The sequence below is a fragment of the Canis lupus genome, chromosome 3, assembly GCF_003254725.2.
Source record: "Canis lupus dingo isolate Sandy chromosome 3, ASM325472v2, whole genome shotgun sequence".
NCBI lineage: Eukaryota > Metazoa > Chordata > Mammalia > Carnivora > Canidae > Canis > Canis lupus.
This window is the reverse complement of record NC_064245.1, coordinates 56,240,422-56,256,995: the sequence shown is the minus strand read 5'-3', so window position 1 is coordinate 56,256,995 and position 16,574 is coordinate 56,240,422. Positions and strand designations below refer to the sequence as shown.

The 16,574-nt window shown below is 38.7% G+C and overlaps 1 long non-coding RNA gene across 1 annotated transcript; it reads left to right on the top strand.

The window, feature by feature from the left end:
- Positions 1-3,090: 3,090 nt before the first annotated feature.
- On the top strand, positions 3,091-16,002 carry LOC112653932 (uncharacterized). Its single transcript, XR_004814699.2, has 7 exons — positions 3,091-3,434; positions 3,805-3,850; positions 4,054-4,174; positions 9,260-9,495; positions 9,615-9,663; positions 11,659-11,834; positions 15,650-16,002. It is a non-coding gene; the product is annotated as an uncharacterized LOC112653932 (long non-coding RNA).
- The last annotated feature ends 572 nt before the right edge of the window (positions 16,003-16,574 follow it).

Below are 16,574 nucleotides of genomic sequence, written 5' to 3'. Positions count from 1 at the left end.
TTATTTTGTCTCTTCGTATATAGTTCAGGAGGGTTTTTAAAAAATGTCTTCTATATGTTTCCTTTAAATTTATTGCCAGATTTTTCATATTTTTGGTGTTACTAAAATATTTTCCCCTTCTGTTTTAATAGCTTATGCTCCATAGGAAAGATATTGCTTTTTAAAGTTCATTTTGTAGCTGGTTTTCTAAATTGCCACTGTTAGCAGTTTTTCAATTGATTGTTTATTTTCCAGGAATCATGCCCAGTTACTGTTCTTGGGCCTTTTTCTTTCCTGATAATGCTCTGGGGACCACCCTCACTCTTAGGAATTAGAATTGCTTTGAAGTTCTGACAAAAGTCCAAAAGTTCAGAGACTAGACACTTCCAGTAATATCCTAAGATGTACTGACTTCAGGACACCTATCATCATCATTTACTATATGCCCTAAATATGGAATGTGCTGTGCTGTATTTCTAGAGTATGAATGAAAACTGAGGTAAGATGTTTATCTGTTGAAATGCAGAGATCTTAGTTATGTAATTCCATGAGTTGCATGTATTCACGTAACCACCATCTAAATCAAGATATAAAACATGCCCTTTAGCCCAGAAAGTTCTCCCTCTCTCCTTTTCAGTCCCCATTCTCCTGAAGGCAACCACTGTTCCGATTTTTATCAACCTGGTTTTGCCTCCTGTAGGATTTCATATAAATGGAATCATGCAGTACGTCATCTTCTGTGCTTGGCTTCTCTATTAAACACAGTTTTTGAGATTTGAGCCCATGGGGCCACATATCAGTAGTTCATTCTTCTTTATTGGCAAGTAGTATTCCATTTCATAAGTTTGTTTATCCATTCTTCCATTGGTAGACATTTGGGTTGTTTTCATTTTTTTTCACTACTTTGAATATAGTTGGTAGGAATATTTCTGTACAAGTCTTTCTGTGAACATATGTTTTCATTTCTCTTGGGTAAATATCTAAGAGTGAAGTTCCTGAATCATTTGGCAGGTTATATATTTAACTTTCTTTGAACATTTTGGTCTTCCAGAGTTTACCAATTCTGAGAGTAGACACTTCTGCTAATACCTGAAGAGTATGTATTGACCTGAGGATGCCTATTGCTATCTGCTGTGTTCCCTGGATGTGGAATGTTTTATAACTTTGCATTCTGGCTAGAATTTTAAACTTACAAAAAGTTGCAAAAATAGTGCAAAGAATTCTTGCATATCTTTTATGCTAATTATTCACCAATAGTTTACATTTTGCCCTATTTGCTTTCTCTTTTGTTCTATCTACCCATATTATTATCATATATGTATGTATATGTGTTTACATATTAACCTTTTCTGAATTGTTAGTTAATAATAAAAGTAAGAGTGAACTAGTTGGTAATCATTAGCTAATTCCTTTCTGAATAACTAGCTAAAGGGATCATTTGATATTTTACCTCTAAATAGTTCAGTGATCCACCTAATAACGGTTTTATCCACTGAGTGGCATTCAATTATTTCAAGAGTTCCATCTACTTAAGTTTCTGGCCACTTTTTGTCATTATCCAGCATGTTCAAATAACTGTTTTCTAAAAAATATTTTGTACAGAGTTTATCACTGTTATCTGACAGGAGGGATGTTATCCAAAAAAGCTGTTCCTCTTTTATAGGAACCAAAATATGCCTTTGATACTGCTTTTGACTGAATCTTAGTGAAGTGCAACTAAAATCTCCCAGTGAAATACTGTTAATCTTCTTTCCCTCCATTGCCATCATGGCATTGACCATACAGCATGCATGATCAAACATGAGCTCAAAATCTATGCTCCCCCAACTCAGAGACATTGAAACCCAGAAAGCTCATTCAGTGATTTTAACTTTTTGTGGGATCTCAGTGTTTTGTGGTCATAGCATTAAAAAAATCTTCCATTTAATCTTAGCTGCATTCCCATTTCTAGAATAATGCCAAAATAACAGAGAGACCAAAGCAGATAGCCTGTGTTGAACCAATGTCATAATGTAGGATCCTTTTTAAAATCATGGAATGAAACCTGGTTGGTTATCATGTATTACTCTTCTAATTTAGTGTTTGAGTTCAAATAACATTTTGTCTGTGGTTCATGTGTTTCCATTCATAAATTAAACTATGGTTTTCTCTTTTGAGGTTTCCATGTCAAGTCCCTCTACAAGGGTGATATTTGTTGCATAAACTGGTCCTAGTCACTTACTTCACTATTTTCTGTAGGAGTTCAGAGAGCAGAGAAATCATTTGTGTTTTGGGGATTTGAAACACTGCACCATGAAACTATCTGTGTCTGGATTATTATTATTATTTTTTTGATTAGAGTTATTCCTATGAAGAGTTTTTCAAACTCTTAAGGTTGTTGGTCTGAATTCACATTTATTTCTCTTCATAAATAAATTTTAGAACATAGTAATTTCCTTGAAGATTATGTGATCATCAGAATCATCAAATTTAATAGAATATATGTTTAGATGGTTGTCTCTTACTACTTTGGAATCCCATCTGCATCTACAGTTATGGCTACTGTAGTAATGTTGTATATTCGTGTTTACTTTTTAATTTTTAATGAGTACTGAGAATTTAGAATGGTTGTTCTCCCAATTCTTCAATGCATTTTGAGGGGCTGGTAGCTTTGTTCTTATTTTTTTTTCCCTAAAGATACAGCTCTTGTATGTTTATACTCTAAATTAGTTTTCCAGTTCATTAAAATCTATGTTGCTATTAATTCCTTGCTTCTCTTCCCATATGTTTATTTAATTATGCATTCTCTGACTTTTTGTACTAAGTACCAATTTCAATTATTTTAATTCCTTTTTTATTTTACAATGAATATAGTAACTGCTCTGAATTTTTCAATGACTTTAGTTTCGGCATATGTTTTGGTTTAATTGTACTGCCATTTTTATTTCCAAAATATTTCTATTCATATGTTATCGATTCTATTCAATCATTATAAAAATGTGGGTGAAAATTATTAACATAAATAGATGCTAAAGATATTTTTTAAGTAAAAATACTGTGTTACTATCTGGCATCTACAGAATCATCCAATTTTTTTCATATATTTAGTAGTCCAACAAGTATCAAGTATTTGATAAGCATGTAAAAATATTTTTCGTGGGTAGATATGTATCTTAAATATATATCAATCATCTATAAAAAATATATTGACAGATAGTTTAATAGCTATGCAGAGAAAAGTTCTGGAAGAAAAATTAGCTGAGACATGATTATGTGCATATGGTAGAATTATTATTGTTTTAAATTTTTTGTTTTACTTCTATTTGTAGCAGATATTTGATTTTTAAATATTGTTATTGAGGTTTTTTTAAATGTGACTCTTCTTTGACCCAGTTTTTATGTTTGTAGGAATTTTGCCTAAGCAAATAATTCGGGATGTACAAGAATTTAGGAATAGCATTGTTTCATGCCAGATTGTAAGTAAATCAAAAGTGCTCCAACTATCTCTGTGTCCAACAATGGCTATGGATAAAATAAGTCATGGGGTTTCCTTACATGGTACCATGTACCCAATAGTATTATGTTACAAAATATATTAATGTGCATTGATGTATTTTGATAAATGACACACTCTTAAGAAAGCTATTAGCAACATATAATATAGAATGGTTATACTTAGAAATTCACCATAATTAGATAATCATAAAAAACATCTATAATTACATGGTATGATTTTAACCATTTATTTCTTAGCTGTTAATATTATCATGATGTTTTATTCCATTATTAATGCCTACCTTTTTGTTTCCTACGATAAACTTTCATGTCTTCTATTATTTTTTAAAGACTTGTGAAGGATAAAGAAGCGGAGGTGAAACCTAGGGGATGGCTGGTAATTGAAAGCATGTTTTTCATTCAACCCTTGTTTGGGGGAAATTAAAGCAAAATTGTTTTTCTGGAGACTCTAATAAAACTTAGATAAAATAGCAATAATTAAAACGGCAAGGGGGAAAAAACCCTCTGTGGAATTTTTATTGCAAATTTCCGAAAATAGAGAATGTGTGTCCATTTATGTGAGACCTTTCTTACCAACAGATTGGGGAACTTTCAACAGACCAGACAACAGAAACTAAGACTAACAGTGAACGTGAAAGAAACACATCCTTATGCTATTCCGGACCAAATACCTGGACTCTTGTTGCTGACTGCGCTGCAGGTGCACCCCTGTTCTGTTTTTTGTTAACTGTACCATGCCCCACACAGAGCCCAACTGGGGAGCACCAGCCATGAATGGGTGGGTCAGAATGTAGATGGGTCTGGGTGAAAAGTGTGGCTTTAGTGGAGTTACTATAGAATGAGGGTGAGAAGATGGTGCCCTGAGCTTCCAAGCTGTTAATTATTTTTAGAAAGTCATTTGGCAGACTACAGTAAATATGTCTATAATTTGAAAAGATATCTATTTGAAACCACATCTATTTGAAACCATGTAACCATATAGGTTTGAGCTAAAAAGTTCCCTGCTGAAAAAAAAAAAAAAAAGTTCCCTGCTGTATTGACAGCCAGGAAGAATTAGAAACTATCTCTCCCTGATGCCAGTGATGCTGTCCGTGGACTACACTTTGAGAATCAAGGATCTGTAATACTGCCAAGGATCTATACAATGATAATTGTTCAGCTATAATGACCCTTCTCATACATAAATATAAATATTACCTTGAGCAAGATACTCTGCTTTACTCAAATGAAAAGTTAAGATAACACCTACTTACCAAGAATGTTGAAAGGATCCCAGTAGCTAATGCATTTGAAGTTTCTGGCATACAGGCACACTGTATATGGTTCGAGAGCAGCTTCTCTTGGCTCTGTTAGAGAGATGGAGTCTTTATCTTAGCCAGTGACCTGTTAGGCATGACCTTCATGATGAAGGTGAAGATGGCATAGATCATCAGATCTTTGAGATTAGCAGAATGTATTTAGGACATTTTTTAAAGATTTTATTTATTTATTCATGAGAGACACAGACAGAGAGGCAGAGACATAGGCAGAGGGAGAAGCAGGCTCAATGATATAGGGAGCCAGATGTGGGACTTGATCCCAGGATCACACCCTGAGCCGAAAGCAGATGCCCAACCGCTGAGCCACTCAGGCATCCCATATTTAGGATAATTTTTGGATGGCGATAAGAGCTTACATTTGTTGAATCATGACTTCAAGTCAGTTTTGTCTGACTTAAGTGCCTGCACTCTGAACCACTGCTTCTTTGGGGGGCATTTTAAAAAATCATCTTTTTTAAACTTTTGCAATCATATCATTTAAAAGAGAGGCTTTCTTCGTGGTTGGACACACCACCTCCCCATAGTGATATCCTAGCCCTCCACAGACACCGGGAAGACCCTTACATTTTCATCTTGAAAGGAACAATGTTGTATCCCACCACAATAAGACATATGTAGATGTTGATGGCTTATAAATGTCCTTCTAGAGTTGATCAGCAGTTTGTGGCTGTGACATGACACCTTCACAGTCAAATGCATTTGGAAAAAAAGAAAATTCTTCCAACAAGCAAAACTGATGCAGGATAGTAAGCTTGCAGCTTCTGGGTAAACCCAATAAGTGATTGCCTTCCTTTTGTGGGTATAATCTTACCAACTTCATAATGGCTCTGTGAGGATCAGATGAGATGATGTCAGCTATGTTTGTACTCTAAAAAATAAACATATTCTTTCCATGTAGATTGGCTCTGGTGGGATTTGCTTCTATGTCAAAGTATATTTAACATAGTCTAATGTTTTAAAGCACTTTGAACAAGCAGAGATACAGTAGGATTAAAGAGAGATTTGCATATGGGCTTTTCCCTTTGTGTTGCATAATGAAAATGTGAATTCCACTTTCCCAGCCACAGGGGTGATGACTTTAGCATAAAGGGCTCACCAGGTAGGAGGTGGCTTCCTGGGATGACTGGCAGCATTCTCATGGAAAATTAAAAACAAGTGCTTATTTTTAGCTATGAAAATGTAATCATTCCTGCACTCAAATATGCTTTACATTACCTGGAAGAGGGTTTATTGGCACTGAGTCTGTTGTGTAACTGAGGAAACCACCATGTGCTATAAAAATGTGCTGATGTGAAAAGCAGTCCAATGAGCAACAGGCTGATGGCAGGAACAGGTAGCAGAGCAGAGGAGGCTCTCCTGGAGGGCGCACAGGAGACTGGGGGGGAGCCACCTGGTGCCACATGGTTAGGACTCTCTGTCTTAGCATGCTGCTGAACAGTTGGCAAAAAGAATTCAAGGTCAGAGGAATTATTACCTTATCAGCATGTGGGATCATTTGCCCTTTTTAGATACAAATTTTTATCTCTTGTTTGCAATGGTCAATCATCTCTGAGATCTCACATTTGAGCTCTCTAGATTGCCTTTTTCAAGGGAGAGATTCCCAAATTCCTAAACTGAGAATGTGGAGAAGAGTTCACAGTGATTCTTGGAGGGTAGAGTAGAAATAGGCATTTTTATAGCACATTATCTGGGGCTAAACTTTAATCGAGATCACAAAGGGCTCACTGAGGGTGGATCTCTTGACACTCAGAATTATTGACCTGACCTCTGGGACCTCTGGGTCTCATATCTGTAGCTCTTGGAAATGTTATTCCACTCATAATACAGAAGCATTATCAGTAGACATAAAAATTAAAATAATCAATACCAAGGCTCCTCTGGAGAGCACGGGAGCAGGAAAGTCTTAGTATATAAGCCACAAATATTTTCCTCTTTCTGGTCTAACAATTGGCTACAATGACCTAACTCCCTTGTGAACAGCTCTGCTCAAATCTGATATCTCAGGGCAAGCCCTGCCCTTGCTGACACCTCTGTCCAAGATATTGCCTGGGTCCCTCCAATACCCTCCTCCTTCTTTCCATGAAAAGCCTTGCCTGAGCTTCCAGGGATAGGACCCTCTCTTGTTCATTTTTACAATTTTTTTAACTGTGACTATCTTCTTTTTTTTTAAGATTTTATTTATTCATGAGAGATACAGAGAGAGGCAGAGACATAGGCAGAGGGAGAAGCAGGCTCCCTGTGGGGACTCCAACGCAGGACTCGATCCCAGGATCCTGAGATCATGATCTGAAAAGACAGATGCTCCACCACTGAACCACTCAGGCATCCCTTATTTTTTGTTGTTGTTGTTGTTAACTGTGAGCTCTGCTGCCTCCAGGCAGTGTGCCAGCATCATGGAGAAGAAATCCAAAATCTCATGCCTGGGCTGGAAGAGGCAAGAAAATAAACCTAAAGAGATTCAAAAAGAAATACTGAGATAAAAGCTGAAATTAATGGAAAAGATTTCCCCTTCTCTAGAAATGATTTGATTAGCAAAACCCAAAGCTTGTCTTTTGAAATGATGAATAAGACAGATAAACCTCAGGCAAATAGGATCAGAAAAGATGAGGCACAAGTAACATTAAAAACCACAGGAAAGGGATCCCTGGGTGGCTCAGCAGTTCAGTGCCTGCCTTTGGCCCAGGGCGTGATCCTGGAGTCCGGGGATCAAGTCCCACGTCGGGCTCCCGGCATGGAGCCTGCTTCTCCCTCTGCCTGTGTCTCTGCCTCTCTCTTTCTCTCTCTATGTCTATCATGAATAAATAAATAAAATCTTAAAAAAAAACACACAGGAAAACACCAGCACACAGATAAATAAAATGTTTGAAAATTGTAACAGGATACTATGAAAAACTCCGTAACAAATTTGAAAATAGAGTTGAAATAGACAATTCTCCTGAGAAATATAAAATCAGAATTGGCCCCAAGTCCCATATACAGAGGCTCTAGATTTCCTAGATTTATATGCACAGTTGTTTGTGCAATTCCGGCTCTTTCTCTCTACTTCTCACACCCGCTACACAGACTCTGCTCAACACCTGTCCCGGTGTGCTGCTCTACTTGTACCTGCTTTTGCTCTTTGCAATTTCTTTCCTATAAAAGGAGCATCCAGGAGGAAGCAGAAGAGGCACATGTGGGCAGGGGGTGTCATTGGGCCACTCTGCACTTGTCCTCACCTCACACTCTCCATCCCATCAATGGATGGGAACATTTTGCCATGGCTGCCCTACTGTCTCCTGTTTCTCCACAAGGTGTCAGTGATCCATGCCTATTCCTGTCAATTCTGAGTTCACACATTTCCGTTCCTTCTACATCTGCTCACTGACTAATCTATTTTCCACCTGCAAAAGAAGAGGCTCCCTGGTGGATCAGTACTTGAGCATCAACCTGCGCATATGTAGAAGAATGACTAGAAGGATGTGCAGCAACAAGCAAAATGTGCTTTTCTCACGTGGCAAGACGACAGATTTTCTCTCCCATGTGTTTTCTAGTTTTCCAGAGTGAGGCTGGACTGTCCTTTTAAAATTATTTACTTTCTTATTCAAAAGTAAAACATGAACACAGTCTCATGTTTAAAAATATGCCCAAGGTCCACAAAATGTTTTCTTAGAGGAATTACTCATCAGTGTGGTGGGTATCCAAATGCATCTTTGCTTTGAATTTCAAGCTCTCTCCTGCTGTGTGTCTATTTGTCTCTATCTCTGTGTCTCTTCTCGTTGTGGTTTGTGTGTAGGAGGGGTTGATTTTGTATCTAAATCTTGTTATACTATATTTCTTGTCCTGTAAGTTATACTTTGCTCATTTGACATGTTTTGAAGACCTTTGCACATTGGTACACACAGATTCGTTTTTGGGTATGTACTGCAGAGTTTGGAAGTCTGGTGGTGTATTTATTCCAATTTGATGTATTTCTCCAGTTTTGCCTGTTACCCACACCGCTGCAGTGAATGTATATGTCCTTTCACATCAGACACATGCGACTCTGTCTCTAAGGTGGAGGAGACACCGAGGCAGATATTTGCTGAGCCATGGAACATATATATTTTTCTGCTGAAACTATACTGTGGAGCAGCTATGGAAATTTATACCCACCAAAGCAATGAATGAGAGCATTCATTTCTTTACCACATCATCAAGATTTGATATGGTAATAAGAGATGGTTAATCAGATGAGTAAGAAAATGACGTGTCTTTGTTCTCACCTGCATTTTCTCATCACCATGAGGCTGAGAATCTTTTCCCATGTCTGTTAGTTATTGGTACCTCATCTTTTAGGACCAGGACTACCTGTTCATGACTTTTGTCCGTTAGGATTTTTTATTTCTTTTTGAAACAAGTATCTTTATATGTTCTGAACGTCCATTTTACTGTGGGCTATGCACCTTGCAGCAATGACTTTGGATACCGGGGCTCTCCCTCTCACTTAGGGCTGCAAGCAGGGCAGTGTATTGTCTCGTCTCAGATGCCAGCAACCTGTTCTGTGATGCCTGGCCCAACGCAGAGAAGCAGAGACACCAGATAACCCCTTCTGCTCATCCCCAATGTCTCCAGTAAGCACCCTGATGACCGCTCTTGACCACATCCATGCCTGTCCCTCCAGCGTCTGCTCCCTGGGCTGTCAGCATCTCCAGAGCCCATCTGTCCTTCCAACAGCCCTCCTCAGGTGCGTTTTAGCCCACAAGTTCTCCTCCAATCTGACCCCATAGTCTATTTCCCTTTCAGGAATTTTTATAATCTTTTCCTTTTTAAAAATTTCACTTTTTGTTTCTTGACATTGAACAGGGAACTATATTCACTTTAAAGGAAGAAGAAGAAGCTCAAAGACCTTATGGTGAGGTCACACTTTTGTTCGTTTGTTTATGAGTTAGGGTTGATAACCTCCAGTGTATGCAAGGCTGGGTTTCCTTGCTCACCTGGATTTATTCTGTAATTATTAGGCATCCTGGATGTTGGGCACATGTTTATTCTGACAGTCATCTTGAACTGGAAGTCTGGTGATTTTTAACATATTGCTGAAAGAAAGCAGAAGCAAACACCCAAACCCCAAATCTTTACATTATTCCTTAAAAATAAAGCCATTTCATCTAAAAATAGGTGTATCCAGCTACCATGCTGCACTTGGTGGTGGGCTGGGTGCCGAGGCCAGGGCGGTAAGACAGACCTTGCGCTCCCCCGGTGCAAGTGCACAGCCTCTTCCAGGGGGTCTTGGCTTAAAATACATTCCAGCAGGGGTTATCACCCAGAGAGAGATCCTTCCAAAAACTCTTGTCTAGTCATTATAATCAGGTCTCTTCCACTATGATAATAAGAGCTATATGTTATAATGAACAAATCTATATTCATCTGCAAAACAACCCTATAAGGTAACCGCTATTTTTATCCTAACTTTGCATATAGGAACTATTTTAATACTCTAAGCACACAGTATTTACCTTTCCTGGTGCACAATATGTTGCAAGGAAATCCCCGTTGGTTGACATTTTGCAGTGGCAGGCCTCCATGGGTTGATGACAGACCCCAAGTAACTCTAGGATAACCCACCAGATCCGACGACCCTCCTTCCCAGACCTATTGGCCAGAGGTAGGGCTACACTGTGCCCACCTGTGTTCTCGCTCTCCACAGTGTTTCATTTGCATTAAGCCATGACTCCCTATGAGCCCTCAGGTGGAAGTGCTCTTAGGATCCTCTCCCCTTTTCCTGAGGCACAGAGCAATGAAGCAAGCAGGCAAAGGTAACAATGCTGGGGCTGGGAGGGTCAGGATTTGAACCCCTGCCAGTAGAGCTTCCGAATTTTTGTTCTCAACCACAGGGAGGCAAACCATGGATGGTTTTGCACCGTCTACAAGCTAAGGGTGTCTTTGGAATGTTTAAGGTTTGTGAAAACAAACAAAAGCAAAGAATAACTCGTGCTAGGGGTTGTGTGTATGGCCCACACAGCCTGAAGTACTTAGTCTCTGGCTCTTTATGGAAACAAACTAACAATCCCTGCCCTGAACTGCTCAGCCACAGGGACCGCGAGTGAGCTGAGCGCTGGGCCAACTTTGATGACCTTGCATCGGGAGCTCATCCCAGAAGGGATGCTGGCGCTTGTACGTGAAAATCCCAGTGAGACACAAGTTCTTTTACATCTTTGGATCTTAGATTTGATGAGCTGTGCTTGTCTGCTTGGGTCTGCTAGGATTACTTGAGCCCCTTTGAATTTCAGATAGCATCGCCACTCCCAGGATTATCTGCAGGTTTTGTTCTAAGTGGAGTACAGAGCACGGATGGTTTAATAGGCATCACATTTGTCCTAGAAAAGATTGAGCTCTGAGTCTGTTGCAGAGGAGGAACTGAGGTCAGAGGGGGTGACACCTTGATGACTATGGCATGAGTGATCCTCGGTCACTGTGCAGGTCCCTTCTTCCTCCCAGTCATGGGCACACAAGGGAAATGGGAAATGGGAACAAGGGAGCATCTCTGTCCCTGCAACAGATGGGAGGATGCAACCTCCCATCTCACCGCTCCTCTCTCAGCTTTGCATCATGGGACTTGTGGAAACTTCAGAACACCTGTGAATCCTAAGACATCATACACAAAATGTGGCATTTGTGAACATGTATGAGGGACAGATAATTGTCAACAGATTCTTAAGCATATTCAGGACTCCCCAAAGATTAAGAACTATAAGCTGCACCAGGACAACTGGCCCATGGCCTTGTTTTATGTATACCTGAGTAAAAAGATGGTCAGTAAATTCAGTTTCTGGCTTTGGGAATTTTGATTCTTTCCCTCAAGTTTATTGTTTTAAATAAAGTAGTAATGATTTTTTTTCCACTCTGTAAGGGACATCTGTGGGTCATCGGAGAGCCCTGCAAGAAGCTACATAGCCTACTACGGGTCCTGCAAAGGGAACACAGACCACACATCAGCATTTATTGAGGATCTGCTCAAACATGGAAGCCCGAGTCTCTAAGGAAGGATGGTGACCCTTATGTGATAGAGGAAGAGATGGAAGCTTGGTATGTTTTCACCAGCATTTCACTGTCACAGCTCTGACCTCTCTGACTCTAAGCCCACAATCTTGTTTTATTAAGCAAAATGTATCTTGTTTTCTCAGATTACATGTTTATTATAGAGTAAATTAGAACTAACACAAAGAAATCACTCTGTTATCACCATAGTATGTTTCCTTGTCATAGACTAGATCTAGAGGCATAAATATTGACATAGGCATTTCCGAGATTGTGATTATACCAAATGTACAACATTTTATTCTGCTTTATTTCACTTAACACGATAACGTGAGTATTTAATGTTTACTGAAAACATCTTCTTAATGATTACATTATATTCTAAGGCAAAAAAATCCTGGCATCATGTATGTACTAAGTCATTCAATTACAGTTGTAGAGGAAAATCATTTACAACATTGTATGATTTCCATGAATATTTGTAAGCATAAAGGCTGTAGAGTTACTTTCTGATGGTAAAATTCTAGAAATTGTCACAGGTCACGAACCTTTTTTGAGTTCCAGTTTTGTATATGTATGTATACAAATGTACCAAAATAGCTCCCAGGAAAGTGAAGTTTATTTACACACACACACACAACAGTTTTTCTGTTTTATCTGTTTCGTGCATATTTGTCAGTACTGCAACCTGCCAAATTCATAAATTCAGTCCATTTGATTATTTAAAATAGTATTTTATGGAACAGAGCAGCATGGTAGAGTACGAAGAGTACAGCTTTGGAGCTGGAGAGCTCGCTGTGAAGTAGCTGGAACTTGACCGGTATGTGGTCTGTAGATAAGTCATTTACCTTGCCCCATGCCTCAGTTTCCTGACCAGTGACATTTGGAACATGACACCTGCTTGGTGGGCCTGTTGTGAACATCAGAAAAAAAAAAAAAAAGAACTAATGGAGGTAAGTGGCACTCAGTAAGGAGAGGTACTGCAGTCTCGGTAAACCTTCCAATTTCCAACATTTGATCGACCAGCCATGTCCAGCCCAACTTGAACTTTCATGTCCATTTTCCCCTTGACCGCAGGTTCTTTGAGCTGAAAGGATTGAGTTCTCATTTAAAAAAGGGAGTATTGCCTCTGTAGGTTCTTCTAGCAGATCAGAGTAGGGAGGTGAGGCAGAAAGGATGCTGCACCCCAGGCAGCTGCTCCTAGAAGAGGCATGGCTGTGAGTGTCTGAGGCAAAAGTCAGGCCATCCCAGAAGAGCCAGGAGGATCTGACGCACAGCCGAGGGGCCACACCACGGACAGGGTTCAATGAAGCAGGGGTACAGGAAGAACCTTGGGGTATAGGAAGAAAATTTATATGTACTTTTTAATTTAAGGAAGTTTAAAAAAACATAACTAAGCTAAAAATATATACAAATAAAAATATTTGTATTTTTTAAAGATTTTTTTAAAAGATTTATTTATTTATTTATTTATTTATTTATTTATTTATTTATGATAGACTAGAGAGAGAGGCAGAGACACAGGAAGAAGGAGAAACAGGCTCCCTGTGGGGAGCCCGATGTAGCACTTGATCCCAGGACCCCGGGATCACGACCTGAGCTGAAGGCAGATGCTTAACCCCGGAGCCACCTGGGTGCCCCTAGGCTAATATTTAAGTACAGATCCTAGCATTTGCAGTTGGCCACATGCTAACCAGTTATGTATGTGAAGAACCTTCCTCTGAGACAGGAAGTTGCAGCATAGGGGTGGGCTGAGCACGCGCTTGCTTACCTGCTGGCTTTCAACATGCATTTTACATGTGTCCCCACCAAGTGAGTTCACAGATCACAATCTTAGGTGGAGCATGTACAGACATGTATACATACAGAGTAAGTATAAGGTTACCTGTAGGACTTATGTTTTATACAGAGTTGTATACATGTGTACCCATTTATATAACATTATATAAAGAATTTTATGTATCTATAGGAATATATAAAGTGCTACTAGTATTTAGATGTGTAAAACTATGTTCAAAATTTTATATATGATGTAAGTATATACATAATCCTGATTATGATAGGATTATCAATCTGTATAGAGCTGCATTTAGTGAGTACATAGATGATTTTATACATGTGTATATACAAATACACATAACGTATATATCATATAAAGTATTAATGTACTATTGTGCATATATTATTTTGCACATATATATAATGTGATTAAAGTATATTTTATAAGAAAATGTTTATGGATATAATTATATATATATGCAAAGGCTTATATATGTGTGTCTGTGTCTGTCTCATATATATATCTCATATATTCTGTAACTACAAAGAGTTTCTTTGATTGCCCTGGAGTAACATACTTGGAAAGTTTTCAAAATTGAAGATGTCTGCAAATTTTTAGTTTTAAGTAGATGGATATTCCGAATTCACTAATACTTTCTGTGATGATAAATGACTCTGAGAACCTCACTCAGTAGGTATTATAAATGCACAATCTGCTCCTTCAAAGTAAAAAAAGTTTTAACAGAAACTAAGAAGGCAACTACTTTTCGGAAGAAAATCATAAAATGGAAAGAGCACCTTGATACAAATATGATGTTTGGAATCATTTTCATTGTTATGCAGTTTTGTTCTGAAATTTAAGGGTGTTACCTATAACAACATTCGGGTCTGCAGGCTCTAAAACCCTGAAGTGGAATTTTCTGGTTAAATACTAAATAGCTGGGCAGCCCGGGTGGCTCAGTGGTTTAGCGGTGCCTTCAGCCCAGGGTGTGATTCTGGAGACCCAGGATCGAGTCCCACATTGGACTCCCTGCATGGAGCCTGCTTCTCCCTCTGCCCATGTCTCTGCCTCTCTCTCTCTCTGTGTCTCTCATGAATAAATACATTTTAAAAATCTAAAAATAAAAAAAAAAAAACCTAAATAGCTTCAGTGGGCTTTGAACCCACTAAAAATATGCAACTAGTTTGCCAGAGCACCTGATTCCCACAAGGAGCGAGGGAAATGTATTAACTAAATTTAACAAAGTACTGTGCATAATGGGTGAACGGATCTAGTCCGTTTTAGCCAAGGATACACTGATTCCTTTTTAGACCTTTGAATCTTTATGAAACAGCTCCTCAGTTCTGAGAAGCATTAAAACAAAGTCTGGAAGATGAATTTAGAAGCTTCTTTGAATGACTGTGTTGAAAATGTAAACCAACGTTTTCCAGAAATGATACATCTTCTCACAAAACATTATTGATATTTAGTAAAGGGGATTGGTAATATTTATGGAGGGCAAAATAGATTGTACAATTGAAAAATAATTTAAAGGACTTGTTAATTCATCTTTTCCTCATCCTGTAAAAATTTCTTTGATACATAATTGACATATATTAGGAAGGTAAGGCATGTAATTTATAAACATATATAAGCATGTACTCACATATAAAATTATATGCACAATCTCAATATGTATGTATGTAATAATATGCATGTATATGTGTGTGTACATACATATATTCACACATGTGTATGTAGTATACTTAAATATTTTTAATGCTTAGGGGAGGTCAAGTATGTATTTGGAAATCACTGCCTTCAGTAGAGTAGGTCAGAAAGAACAACTGCTTTCCCAAGTACATATAGGTAATTTGCTCCACACATAGCTCAGTTACAGGCTTTTACACATCACTTTACTGCTGAGAGACAGAAGGGCAGCTTGCTCCTGGGGTGTCCAGGTAAAGTAATGCTTTTCCTCTCACTTTCTCCAGGTCTTGATAAGTCAAATTAGTGACTTAACTATCAACCTCAATTTTAGCAAAGAGGCAGACTTAAAGGGTCAGTGACAACTGGAATGAAACTAAAAATGCATTTAAAATAGTTCTTCGCAGGTAAATGTTTTACAGCCTCTCTCTGGAGATAAAAGCCTTGATGTGTAGCATTTGCCGATTTTCACGGTGTGACTACCTCCCTTGAAGCCAGTTTCAATACCAACACATCTCTGAATGCTAAGGTTGGAAGAGCTGCACACAACCAGCCCTTGCCAGACAGGATGAGCTGGCTCCAGCACCCACTGCTGAAAAAAAAAAATCATTAAAGTAAGTGCACCTTTAAGATTAAAAAGCACCATATGGGCAACAGAATCTCTTTCCCTTTCCCTCTCCACCCCAACCCATGTTACTGCATCAAAGAATAGAGTGGAGTCAGAAAACTGTGTGCCCCAAGTCAACCACTTACTTTTGGGGTCTTATACCAATCACAGCATCATGCTGGGCCTGTTTCCTTTTCTGTGAGATGAGCATGACACTAGCTCTCCCACCCAGCTTCCAAGATTGTCCTGAGGACCTAATGCTGTCCTGTGTACAGATTAACTTCTCATAACTTCATCCTGTCCATCAGGCAAACATTTCTCAAAGTTGAACTCTAGAGCCCTGTCAAAAAGGCAGATAACCAAGTGCATGAATTGTGAGCCGGAAACTAGGAAAATATAAATGATGAATCATCTAGCAAAGGAATGTCATGCCCAGTGCCTCCTGCAATTAGGGCTTCTAGCGCATTTTATTTTTCTTGATTTCTCTAATCATATGTAGTTCTTCTGTAATTAACTGGCTACTGTTCTTGAATGAGTGGAAAAACTATTTGCTAAAGGCAAAGACTTGATAATATTCACACAAAATTGTGTGCTTCTCTGACATATGCTGTTCTTAAAGTCAGCTGCTATTTTTGTATACATCCCATACACCAAACCCCTGCAGGAATATTCTGAAGACTCGCCTGCTTGCTGTCTGTCGATTACCTTGTAGAAC